Source organism: Corvus kubaryi, unplaced genomic scaffold, assembly GCF_017639235.1.
Source record: "Corvus kubaryi isolate FWS band 111438036 unplaced genomic scaffold, C.kubaryi_AGA036_p1.0 74, whole genome shotgun sequence".
In the NCBI taxonomy this organism is placed as follows: domain Eukaryota; kingdom Metazoa; phylum Chordata; class Aves; order Passeriformes; family Corvidae; genus Corvus; species Corvus kubaryi.
Window position 1 is genome coordinate 903,832 of NW_024582061.1, and position 12,293 is coordinate 916,124.

At 42.1% G+C, this 12,293-nt stretch overlaps 1 protein-coding gene across 11 annotated transcripts in view; it reads left to right on the forward strand.

The window, feature by feature from the left end:
- Nucleotides 1–10,522: 10,522 nt before the first annotated feature.
- Nucleotides 10,523–12,293, forward strand: part of FAM118A (family with sequence similarity 118 member A) — a 28,158-nt gene continuing 26,387 nt past the window's right edge. Inside the window, exon 1 of one of the 11 annotated variants that reach the window (XM_042050541.1) lies at nucleotides 10,523–10,716. The gene's annotated coding sequence lies outside the window, so the exon portion shown is untranslated. The other 10 variants (XM_042050545.1, XM_042050547.1, XM_042050543.1 and 7 more) reach the window with 10 other exon arrangements.

The window sequence follows — 12,293 nt, forward strand, 5'->3', positions numbered from 1 at the left end:
GCTTCATGGTTAGAGTAGGCAGCCCTTGCAAGGACTAATTGATTTATCTGGTTTTTCGGACTAAGGCAAGTCATGCTAGACCTGTGGTCACAGATGTCTGCCCCATGGCTTCATTCATAAAATGAGTTTCGTAACTCTTGGCAGTGACACCACTGGCAAGTAAGAGCTGCCTTCCGTGTTCCCTGCTGTTCTGGCACTGTTCGAATGCCACCTAGAGCTACTCTGTGAGCTGACAGAAATTAAGGCCTTTCTTATTTCACACCTTCTCCCCTGAATGTTGTATGCAGCCTCCTTTTTGGAGAGGCACAGAGAAGAGACCTTGAAGGGGCAGCGATGAAATGGTTCTGTCTGTTAGCCAATCTTAAAACTTTCACTGCTGGTTGTTGCCACTTTGTACCAAGTGGAAAGAGAAGGCCCTGGCTGGTTGGAAGCTACAACCACAGACACCATCCCATACAACTAACATAGACAGTATTCTGGGATACATCCTGTGGCTGAAGGGCACACCTTTATATGTCTAAGCTGGGCTGCAACTGCATTAGAATTACATATAAAAGTCTACTGATAAGTAGTTATAGCCGCAAATATGGTTTGTATTAGAAATTGCATCAACCACCTCACCTTCTGCAAATTCTGTGGTAAAAATTTCCTACACAAATGAGTGAATCTATACCAAATGGAATGCTTACAGAGATGTTGTCGCGGTACGGTCGCGAGACAGTCGGCGATGAAAGAGACGGGGCAGATTGCTTGGATGCAATAAGCCGATTTTATTGATACAGGGTCGGGTTTTTATACCTTTCAGTTATATAAGCAGTTATATAAGCAGCAATCACTATAACAACCATATCTATGTTTCTTAATAACATTGCAAAACTAAAAGCTAGCACTAACTATCACAGGTACATACCAAGCATACCTTTTATGCTGACTGTTTCATTATAGGCCTTACTGCCTGCCACGGTTTGCGGCCTAGCAGCATTAGCGCGTCTACTTCTGACATGAGTTTAGCAGTGCTCTCACTTCTGCTTTCTAGCTCTATCTCCACAGAGATACATCTGCTGCTGCTTTTCAAGGCAAGCAGATGCAAACTTGTTACTTGGCAGACTGGAAGGAACTTTGTTTGGATTTGTCTCTGGTCTCTGTCCCTTGTTTGGTCTGCAGGGAAGCACATTGGCTCACCCTTAGATGCCTCCTGGAGCAGGGGGAAGGAAAAAAGATTAAGAAAACTTAATTTTCTTAACAGCTTATATTCAGCTCTATTGGTAAGAATATGCATCAGCATACTAAAAAGCTGAGGGTATGAGGAATTTCTGGAAAAGTACTGTAACTTTTGGCTTTATCCTTGTTATCAGACTTGACTTTAACTTGACTCAAGTTAAAAAAATAAAAGATCAACACCACCCCAAAAACCTCTCATAAAATGACCTTGCTAAGGCATCAGCTATTGCTTATTTACCAGAGCCAGGCTAAGAGTTACTGGAGAGTGGGAGAGCAGGAAGACCTAGCTGTAAGAAGTATTATAATTTGGGGAAGCAAGCCTAAAGAAAGAGCATGTCTTGGGTGGTATCTGTTTACATGCCATTGGCTCCCATTAAAGACAGGGGTGTCAGAACTCCACTCACTTGAGCACTGATCCTCAAGTTATACTTTTAAGCTGTGCCAGAAACTTCTCCCTTTTAAAACAGATCTAATTTTGCATTGGATCAGAGCTAAAAACATCTCACAACCTATCAGTTGCAGGAACTCTCCTCCAGGAGCACAGCAGAATGCTTTCAAACAGAAATTGTTCCCAGTGTACCACAGCTTTGGAAAAACTGCCATTCCTTCACTGCTGACAGCACTGAGCAGCTGAAGGAGGCTATAAAAAAAAAAATTACCCCCAGTTACAGAGCTTGGGATTTGTGCCTTGGCTTTGCAGCAGGGGAAGTTTGAGAGTTGCATCAAAGTTTCCAAAGTCTCCTGGATGCAGTCATGCTTTGCTAGAAGCTGTGAGGGCTTTCAGATTCCACTGGAAGCACTGGTGCTCCTGGCTGGCCAGAAATGGAGAACCCACATGCATTCCTGCAGCCCCTACACACTGCGATCCTGGGAGGTCCAGGTGGTGTTTGACCAGAGGCCAAAGGGCTGCTGTGCCAAGAGATAAATTGTGAGTACAGGACCTCTGCCTTGGCTACAGGATTAAATCTGAAATGGACTTGCTGGTTGTTTATTGGAGCAATAGATGGGGGAGGGGGGGAGGTGGGAGGAGCCTTTGCCCCCCTCCTTCCTACTCCATCAGATTCTCCTTGGAAAAGAGGAATCTGGGGAAGATAGCTGCTAAAAACTATTGCTCTGACCTACACTGAGATCCTTTACAGTTTCTGAAGGATAAGTGTAAAGAGCTTCACCAACAAATTTACAGGAAGGGGTAGGATCACTACACAGCCAAATTGGTAGCTGATTTTTGGTTTGTCTTGGGAGTGTTTTGGGGTAGAAGTGCAAGATGTCAATTAAATACAGGGTGAATGGAAAGGGCTAAACTTGTTTTAACAGCCTTGTTAAAAATATCTCTCCTGCAGCAAGTGCAATAAGGTCCATGGTGACAGACAGCAGCAGCAAAGTGCTTGACAGCACCTTCCAGCAAGCCAAGTGGGGGGCAGCTTGGACTTTACAAGGCTGCTTTGTTCCATGTACGTAATTTGTGCATTGCCTCCCAGACTTGTGGATGCAGGAGCTGTCAGCAAAATTTCTGATAACCTGAAACAATACCTCTTCAGAGTGGGGAATGATGGGATTTGCTTGTATGACCTAGACTTTCTAGATGTCTGTAACCCACCTCTTGCATCAGATACAACATTACAGGTATAATTCTTACTTCTTGAAAGTTGGTTTCTGCTCTTAAAACACAGTAGGAAGTAGCACTGAGTGTGTAAGGCTCCTTTGTGAATTACCTGCCCCCAACTGAAATGCTCAATTAAAGGTGTAGCTTTGAAGGTGTCTGGCTTTGGTCTAGCACCCTGCAGTTGGTGCTGTATGGTGCTCCAGCAGTGCTGAGCTCTCTCAGGTTAAACTCATTGTCCAGTAGGAAAATTCATACATGAACTGCTAGATCTATTCCTATGCTGGCGCAGGTAATCTAGTGACAGCATCTGATTTGAAACTGCTGATTGGAAAGGACTTCGACTGGAAAGTTTTTTATATTAGTCACCATGTGTTCTGTGATAAAATGGATACTGACAGGCACGATCTTTGGAAAGGCTAAAGCTGTTCCAGGTGTAGTTGTAGGGTTTGGAGCGCCAAGGCGGGTCCCACTCAGAGGGAGGTGCTGGCACAGCCACTGCCATCCAGGAGAGCTCAGGGTCTCACTCAGCACCGTTGTTTATAGGGTCCCAAGACTGTTAACTTTGGTCACCAGTAAGTTTCCATCCTGGCTGTAACCCAGTAATTGGTATTTACTGGGCTTTTATTCCCTAAGTGCAGGAACAACGGGTGCCACTCCACTTGAGTCAAGTGAATGGTTTACCAGGGCTACAAAGGATAATTCCTTATCCTTTGTTTCCCACCTTTCTTGGAACAGCTTATTCTTCCTACCTCTACCATGCAAGAGCTCCTGGTATGGTCAGGCAGTGCCTCACAGCTGGACTGGTTCACTCACAGGACTCTTCACTCCTCAGATGATTCAGTCAAGGCTTACCAGAAGCCTCTGAGACCCTAGAGCAGGCCCAAGGATGAGATGGGTGTGTGTGCGTGCACCCCCACACCATCACAAACATCTGTGTATTTAGAGCAAGTTAACTTTTCTCATATTATCAGTTCCTTTCTTCACTTCAGTGACAAAGGTCCTTGAATTGCCTCTAAAGTCTCTTGCCCTAAAAACACAGAATGGAATTTCTACTGTTTGTCTTGCATAAACCTTACCTTACACTTGCAACAGTGTTAAAAGAATGCTATGGCTGCAAAGTCAAGTTAGCTAAGAGTGGAAATCCATATTACAGATATTTCTGCAATATTCATTTAGCATGTTATAGGTGTTATGGTACTGTCTTGAATTACACAGTCACAAATTATTTCTTCTGCTGATCAATCCAATCTGTGTGCCAGATAACACTGCATCCAATAAGGAATGAAAAAAAAATTACAGTCTTGAAGTTCAGGCCATCCATCCCTCCTTGGGAGGTAGATTTGGTCTCTTCACTTATCATGGAGTTCTGGTGCTACTCTGGACAAAAATGCCTGCACAGAATTTTTTTTGTGATCAGCAGTACTTTGCTTTTTGTTATCTGGATTCAGAGTCTGAGGATCCAGCTCTGATTTGGACAAACAATTAAGACAGCTACTGCTGTAGTCAGTGAAAAGTACCTTGAGTATCTAGGGTACTATAACATGGAAAATAGTAGTACAAAACAGACTCTAATAAAAAGGCAACCAAATAAAGAAATACTATTTTACTTTAATTTCTATATGAATCATTTCCTCTTATCTCACAGGAAGTTTAAAATAAATGGCTTAATATATTTCATTGCAAATAAATCAGTAGCTTCATCTCCAGCAATGGTTTAGAGAATATGCACTATAATAAGAACAAAAATTGTGCATTGGACAATAATGAGAAATCTTTGAAGCAAGTACCCTTCATTCTGTGTACTAAAAGACAAAGCAGTAGGATGGGGGAAAGAAATATGTGTTCCTATAAAGTCATATCATAGTGCAAATCCATGGTGAAGCAAATCAGGGATGAACAGATAAATGTTGACTTTTATATTTCCTGTCTTCTTAGTATTTGAGCTGGAACATCACTGTAATGTTCTTTTAAACCTTTTGCAATGGATTTATTTAAATTTGCTTGTATTAACATAGAAACTTTGCAGTAGATTTCTCCAAGATAGTCTGTGTTCTTCAGCCTCTCATTGAACCATTTATTCTCATTGGTTTACAGTAACATATAATAAATTACCTTTTTTATATTAATCTTGAGTATATTTACATAAATGCTGTCATTCAGAAGCATTTAAATCAGATAGTGACTGCTCTATAAACTCAGCTCCTTGTTGTTTAACAATACACCTAAAATACAGAACTGGACTTGTAAACCCAAGGGATTCTTTCTAAACCTGCACAGGAATTCTTCTGACTCTGACATCCTGTGGTGTGCAGTGCTTGTATTAGTTCCAGCTAATAGGTGAGGAGAAACTGAGTGAAAAGGAACTATTAGCCACAAAGAGATTGAAACCTTGGGAAATTCCTGTTATTCAAACCTTTTTACTATCCTATCTTTCCACAAAAATCAGGACTAACACCTAGGTGAAACTACCTAAAGGTATCTGAGTTTCCTCCAAAGGAAATTTTTCACCTGGAACACAGTGCATAGCTACATTGGTTTGTTTTCTTACTTGGTTTCATCTCTGCTGCTATGAGTCACTGTAAGGGATGTAGCAGGAGGAGGCAGCCATGTATTAGAAAGCTGACTTTTAAAAAGATACCCACAAACTCCCTAGCATTTTCTATAATAAAGATTGCATTAGTAGAATAAATCTAATCCTACTTTTATTGTTTCTTATCAGAAATGGGGAATTCTGGAGAGAGCCATATTGCAATATGAGTCAATATTGGAGTTAATAACTTGCTCAATAAATCCAGTAAAACTGGAGATTACGGAGCCTTTTATGCTTTATCTAGTTAAAAAGACTTGGAGACAGTTAACAAAATAACAGACAAAAAATTTCTTACAGAAATTTCTTACTGTCCCCTATTCTAGAAAAAGATTAAAACTCAAAAATATCCTTACAGATTTTTTCTTTCTTTTGTAGAATGCAAGACCTTCATATTATAACTTTTTGAGCTTTTGGGTTACATAGTGTTCAAGTGGTTAAAGCTGAGGTCTGAAGACATTGCTGTGATAATTTTGTCTGAATTCTTCTTTCAGTGATACAGGATCTAGGTGGTTCCATACGATGGCCCAGATTTTTAAATGTAACACAGAAGGCAGGTGTCCAATTATCTCTGGGCAGGAATCTGTAATATCTAATGGAATGACAGCATATGTTATAGCAAACCAGTTTATTACAACATGCATTAAAAGAGATTGTAACTGAGATCTCAGACCAAAAATCATGTACAATACATAATCTGGTTCTCAGCTGTTGGTGATGTTAATCCAAGCAAGCATGATGTAAATGTGGATACAATGCTTCATTTCTCCTTAGGCAGGCTAGGGGGCATAGGGCACAGCAGCTGGCCAGATACAGAGAACTTTGCTTCTGAAGTAAAATTTCTTTTGGCTTACATCCTTGGGCTCCAGTGCTGCACTCACAGCTTTCTTTGTAGGCTGGATGCTGACTTCACAGGAATTACAAAGACAGCTACACCCCAGATTAGGCGTTTGCACGACTATTTAAGGAGTGATCGTGTTAGCAACTATGTCAAAGCAAAGGTTTGTTTACTGGAAAACTGATGAGACTTGGGTATTCAATAGCTTTATTCTGCAGTTGCACAGTGACCATCAGAACACTGAGTCAGACAGCCAGACTGACTGACCATTGCTGCGTAGGGTCACAGGTTCCTGTCCTCAGGGCTTCCCTGCGCTGCAGTTTCAGAGAATTCCAAGATCTTAACCTCTGTCTCTGCACTGCATTTTGTGCTCATGTGCTGGCTCCCGTCTGTGTAAACTCTCAGTTTGCTGATCTGTAGTGGTACTTTAAGCTTGTTAAATACATGGCTGGGTAGAAGAAGTAGCCATTGCACCACAAAAACCCACTAAGTACAAAAAACCCCACCTTATTATTTAATACCACAGTTGCCTCTGTTCTAACAGAGCAGAATATCACCTCTACTTTTGTCCCTCATTTATACAGATTTTATTTATGAAATTATTTTGGCCAACACTTTAAATTTTGGATTTTTGACAAACAGAAAAGAGTTTTTTGCCAACTCATCAACAAGTTCATATAATAATATTCCCAAGGTTCATTTCCCTGACCTAGTTAAGTTCTTTAACAGTAGCAACCTTTTCAAGCAGAATTTAAGTATTTGCAACTTCCTGTTTGGCTTTCTCTCTTCCCAGTCATTACAGTAATATGCTTGGTTTAAATTCATTCCTTCCAGGCTTCAGAATGTTTTATTTCCTTCTACTTTCTCTTTTTTCTTTCTTTCTTTTTTTTTTTTTTTTGGTGACTGTCTTCTCTTTGGTTTATGTTTTGCTTCCTTTTTCCATTACAGTTCTGCCTCTCCGCAGTGGTTTTCCTCCCTTTCCCATTGCTGCACACATTGCTGCTGTTCAGAACAGCTAAGGACCTTGTGACAGAACTTCTTTGTTGTTTGGTTGTTTTTGGTTTTTTTTTGTCAGAAAAATGCACAATATAAACTCTTTAATCAAAGGACATCCCATTTAGTTACACTCCTTAATTTTTCAAAGCAAACTCATGTATTCAGACTTTTTTTAAACAAGGTCAAACTAAAGTCAAGGTCAGAAAGATGACAGTTAAGAGAGCTCATTTCCCCTCTCATTCACCCTTTTAATATGTACTTTTTTCACACGTGACTGTACTGAAATGATCACACTTTCAATGTTGCTAATAGAAGGCAGGTGTGAGAGAGGCAGGTGCAAAGTAACGCAGAACTTGATGGTAATTACACTCTGTTAGGTAAGAGTTGACTGTAGGGAGACCTTGTTGGTGCAGATGTGCTTAACACTTGGCAGCTTTAAAAATATACCTGCAGTTACATCCAGAATTATATTACAGATCATGTCACTCTGCAGGGCACACACACAGACAGTGCAGCAAGTAAAATGTTATCTTTGAAAATTAATCTTTACATTCAGTCATGGGTAAACTGTAAGTGAACTGACACTGGCTTTTGAAAACATACTTTGAATTTCTGAAAGTATCTTCTTCACAGTATTTTATAAACTATTCTGTTTACCAAAATGACAAACTAGTAAGATCCAGTCATCTCCAAGTTAGAAAAGAGTTTCTTTCCTAACAGGAAAGAACTGGTAGTTCCATTGTGCAAGGAATTTTATCTCAATCATCAGGGGCCGATTGGCTTCCTGCTATGGAAAAAAATAAGACACAAGTTAATTGGTGTCTTAAAGATACTTTTCAGCAAGCTCAATAAGCTTTCATTATGAGCTTTGCTTAGTTTCTTTCAAACCAGTGGTTCTGGCATAATGTAGGCTTGGATTTACTTTATTGTAACTTCTCAAGGAGCAAGATGTCAAAAGTAAATCAACATTACATCCCAGTTCATAGAACCACAGCTGAATAATCAGATACATTGCCTCTTGGAGCCAAAACCAACTAGCTGCATTTCTTAGCCTGACGACATCCTTTCAAGTGTTATTTCCAAAGCTGGCAACAAATCCCCAAAGAAGCAACTGACTTAATGTGTTGTTTAGTACACTTGGACAAACAGATTTATGATGAGAGATAAATGTGAGGTTGAATCGAGTGTTGAACTGGTGTAGTTATTTCTTTTAAGCGTGTGTTTTACCCCTTGGACATCCTCAATTGCCTTTCTTTGTTGCTTCTTGAAAGAAACTCCATTTTTCAAAGTTCACGGATTTCAACTCACTTAAAAATTCTTTTTTCACTGTGACTTTTGCTCCTGAACTTTCCGCCAGTTTTCTCATAATGGTGTTGGCTTGTCACTGTCATATTTAATTGTTCAAATTTTAAAATAACAACATGGAAATATAATGGATAATAATATAGTTTTACTTCTTATTGTACATTTGAAAAAGTATCTAAGCCTCCTTTTGGTTGTATTTTATGTATTTACTTTTGTACTGTGTTTGATTGGAAAGTACTGGTATTCTTTGTCCTTAGTAACTTTCTCGGCTTGTTGCAGGGGAATCCAGAGCTTATGAAATGTACTGTTGTTGTGACTACTCTTGGGGTTTTAAAATAATAGTGCAGTTTAAGGATATTAAAGGAGCAAGGCTTACAGGAAAAGGTAGTAACACCAGATTAATCGATTCAGACTGAAAAATGGAAATGATTTCAAAAGCCTTTCTTCACAAAAATTTCCTCTCACATCTCTTTTTAAACGAATGTGAAAAAAAGAGTATTAAGCATTGTAAATCTACAGGATGGGCCAGACGCTGAGTCTCAAGCTCAGGCAAATACTGAGCAAGTCTTTGTAACTCCTATCTACAGCTGAAAAAATATTCTGAGATACCCAACAAATTCTTTAGTAATACATTCCAGTGTTAGTACAACACAGTGTCAAATAGCATTCCAAACTGGATTTCATACATAGTTGCTAGGTTTAGGGAGAAGAATATCACCTGGTTCTTTTAAAATACAGTGTCTTTGACCTTCAGGTTTACAGAACCCTCAATATCAGCATGTTAAAATTCCTTGCTGCTTGACTGGCAGCAGGGAAGGGTGAAAGGCAAGAGCTGGAAACACTGCAGAGCCTCCCCAACTCAATCACATGTCAGTTTTCAGGTGAGACTACTTGCATTCTTCCTTCTCCTTCTGTGTTCTCACTGATCCTATCCTCCATCTTCCTTATCCTAGGAATATGATTCTCCAAATAGTTGTTAAGCCTTTCTAGAGACTGCAATATAGTAATATAAGAATAACAACAAAGTGAGAAGTGGTGTCTAGTGAATATTACACAGACAGTTCACAATGACGCAGTGTTCTTACACAGATTGAAAGTCAGTGATTTCACAGTGGTCAACACAACTGTTCTTGCCAAAACACTGGATAGGGAGTAAAAACTGTGCTTATATGTCGTCTTCAAAACTGGCTATCCTTACCAAAATTCTTCCTAAAACTATACCAGAATATCAATACAACTGTGGCATTTCATGAACATAACATGATGGTCAAATCTATCACATGGACATGCAAAACCTGTGAGTCCTGACTGTACCCAAAAATAATGGAAGTGGCTGACTAGAGAAACAAAGGAAAAGGGGAAGCTTATGTCAAGAAGTACTTCAGGTCTTCAAAATGGTATCATGAGTAGAATCATAGAATCACAGACTGGTTTGGATTGGAAGGGACTTTAAAGCTCATCCAGTCCCACCCCCTGCCATGGTAAGGGACACCTTCCACTATCCCGGGTTGCTCCAAGCCCCGTCCAGCCTGGCCTTGGACACTTCCAGGGATGGGGCAGCCACAGTTTCTCTTGGCACCCTGTGCCAGGGCCTCACCAGCCTCACAGCAGGGAATTTCTTCTGCATAGTTTTGAAAACTCCAGTTCTGGAACTAAAACCAGAGAATTAGCATTTTCAACCCAGTCTTGCAACTGGAATTTGAGGGTACGGGTCTGTAACAGCCTCCTTTGACACAATTACAGCCTTTACCCATCCGACTGCCAGGATTAAAGCACAGCGCTTCAAAGGGAGGTGGGGACTGCTGGTGGAAAAAACGCTGCAGCTGAGCTAAATGTTACCCAACACCAGAATAAACCATGCGGAAGGACCTGGAAGTTTTTACGCTCTGGCTTTAAGATATTAAACGCTAAAAAAAAAAAAAAAAAAAAAAATCGAGAGAGAGAGAGAAGATTGGGAGGGGAGGAGGCGCTGTGGGTGTTGGCTTGGGCGGTGTGACTCGCTGAAGAGAGCCTGCTGTGTGCAGTGCCGGGCTGCCCTGCTCTGCCTGCGGGTGACCGTGCCCAGGTGACCTGTGCCACCTGCTGTCACGGCGGCACAGAATCGCTCCTAATGATGCCTCGGCCAGCCCCGCCACCCCCGCCTTGCCGTCAGTAGAGCCGTCCGAGGTAACGCTGCCGTCTCTTCCTGCTGTTCCTTCTTTTTTGTTTTGTTTTGCATTCTCCTCACCGTGATGTTTTTCATCTCTAACACCTCTGTCACCTGTACGTTTTCAGGGCACTAACTCCTTAATATGCGGGTTAACCAGGTCGCTTTCTCCTGTAAGTAAGACTTGACTGCTGTATTTCACACAGACCCGCAGGTGTATATTCTTGCCTCTCAGAGGTTTTCAGTGCTTTTAGGGAGCCGCGGCCGGTCCCATGCACGCTCTCGGACCGGGGCCTAGGGGACAGACCTGTTCGTCTCCCCGCCGCCCACCCACCAGGGGGGTTTTAGCGGAACGGCCGCGGTTTGGGAGCAGATTTTAATTGAAATCTGCATTTCGGAGCTGCGCGGAACCTCGGTGTCGGGGCGGCTGTTTCCCGCGCGGCGGGGAAGGCTCGGCTCCCGGAAGCCGTCAGGGTCACTCCCGGAAGCAGACAGGGAATCGGGGCCGGCCGGAGCCGCTATCCAGCCCGGGCTCCTGCTCCCGGCGTCTCAGAGGCAATCGGCGGGCTCGGGACGGGGCATTCCTTTTCCCGCGGCTGCCTGTAGGTTGAACGTTTTAGGCTGATTCCAGATACAAAAGTGTCTGGAAACACGCGCTTCGTCGAGTCAGCCCAGTGACCTGGAGTTTCAGTCGGTGAATGGAGCTCTTATTTCACTGATAAAAACTGAGTGTGTTGAGCAGGAAAAATGTGAGATTAGAAGTTGTTCCGATGTCCCCTCGTTGTGTTTGGAGTAAGGACCCAGCTCCCATCCCGGCTGTCAGGCATCCCTGGGTCACAGTGGGCTCCTACTTCCAGCCTGCCGTGAGGAAACCCTGTTTGAAAAGGAGCTGCCCACACTTGTGGTCAGCGCCAGAGGATGTTCCGGAGTAGTTCCCAGTACTCGAACCACGGGGAGATTTGACCTCCATCGCTTATCGCAGCCATTTCGCTGTGAGGATTGGGGGATCATTGCTCCCACTTCCTTGCACGGCTGCGCCTTCCAGGAAGCAACTTGAGGAGCTAAAAAGAAACAGCAAGGTCTGAAATGTTGGTATTGACAGCAGCCCGTGGTGAGATGCTTTTATTAAAATTGGGGAGTGGTAATTAATAAAGCTTTCTTGGATGGGGTTAAAAATAAAAACGATATTTTCCACAAAAATAAGTTGCCCTTCCTCCCTGTGTTGTTTTTGCATTGTGCACTCATAATGTTCCCATGTGTGAAGGAATCTTGTGGTGCCTGGGGGCATGGTTTAGGGTGATTATGGCGATGCTGGGGTGATGGCCATGATGATCTGGGAGGTTTCTGCTAGCCTTGATGATTCTGTGTGATTTTAAAGTGGTTTGTCCTAGACAGATTATTGTCCTGATTTTTGGATGTGCTAATGATGACAGTGGGGCACCTCCATAGGATACTGTTGGTCAGGGAAGGGAATACAGAGAAAATAAATATTACAACAAGAAAAGATTTTTCCACCTGAAAGACACCCGGGGGGGGGGGGGGAGGGGGGGCTGGAGTTTGGGTTTTTTTGGTGGTGTTTTTGTTGTTGTTGGTATTG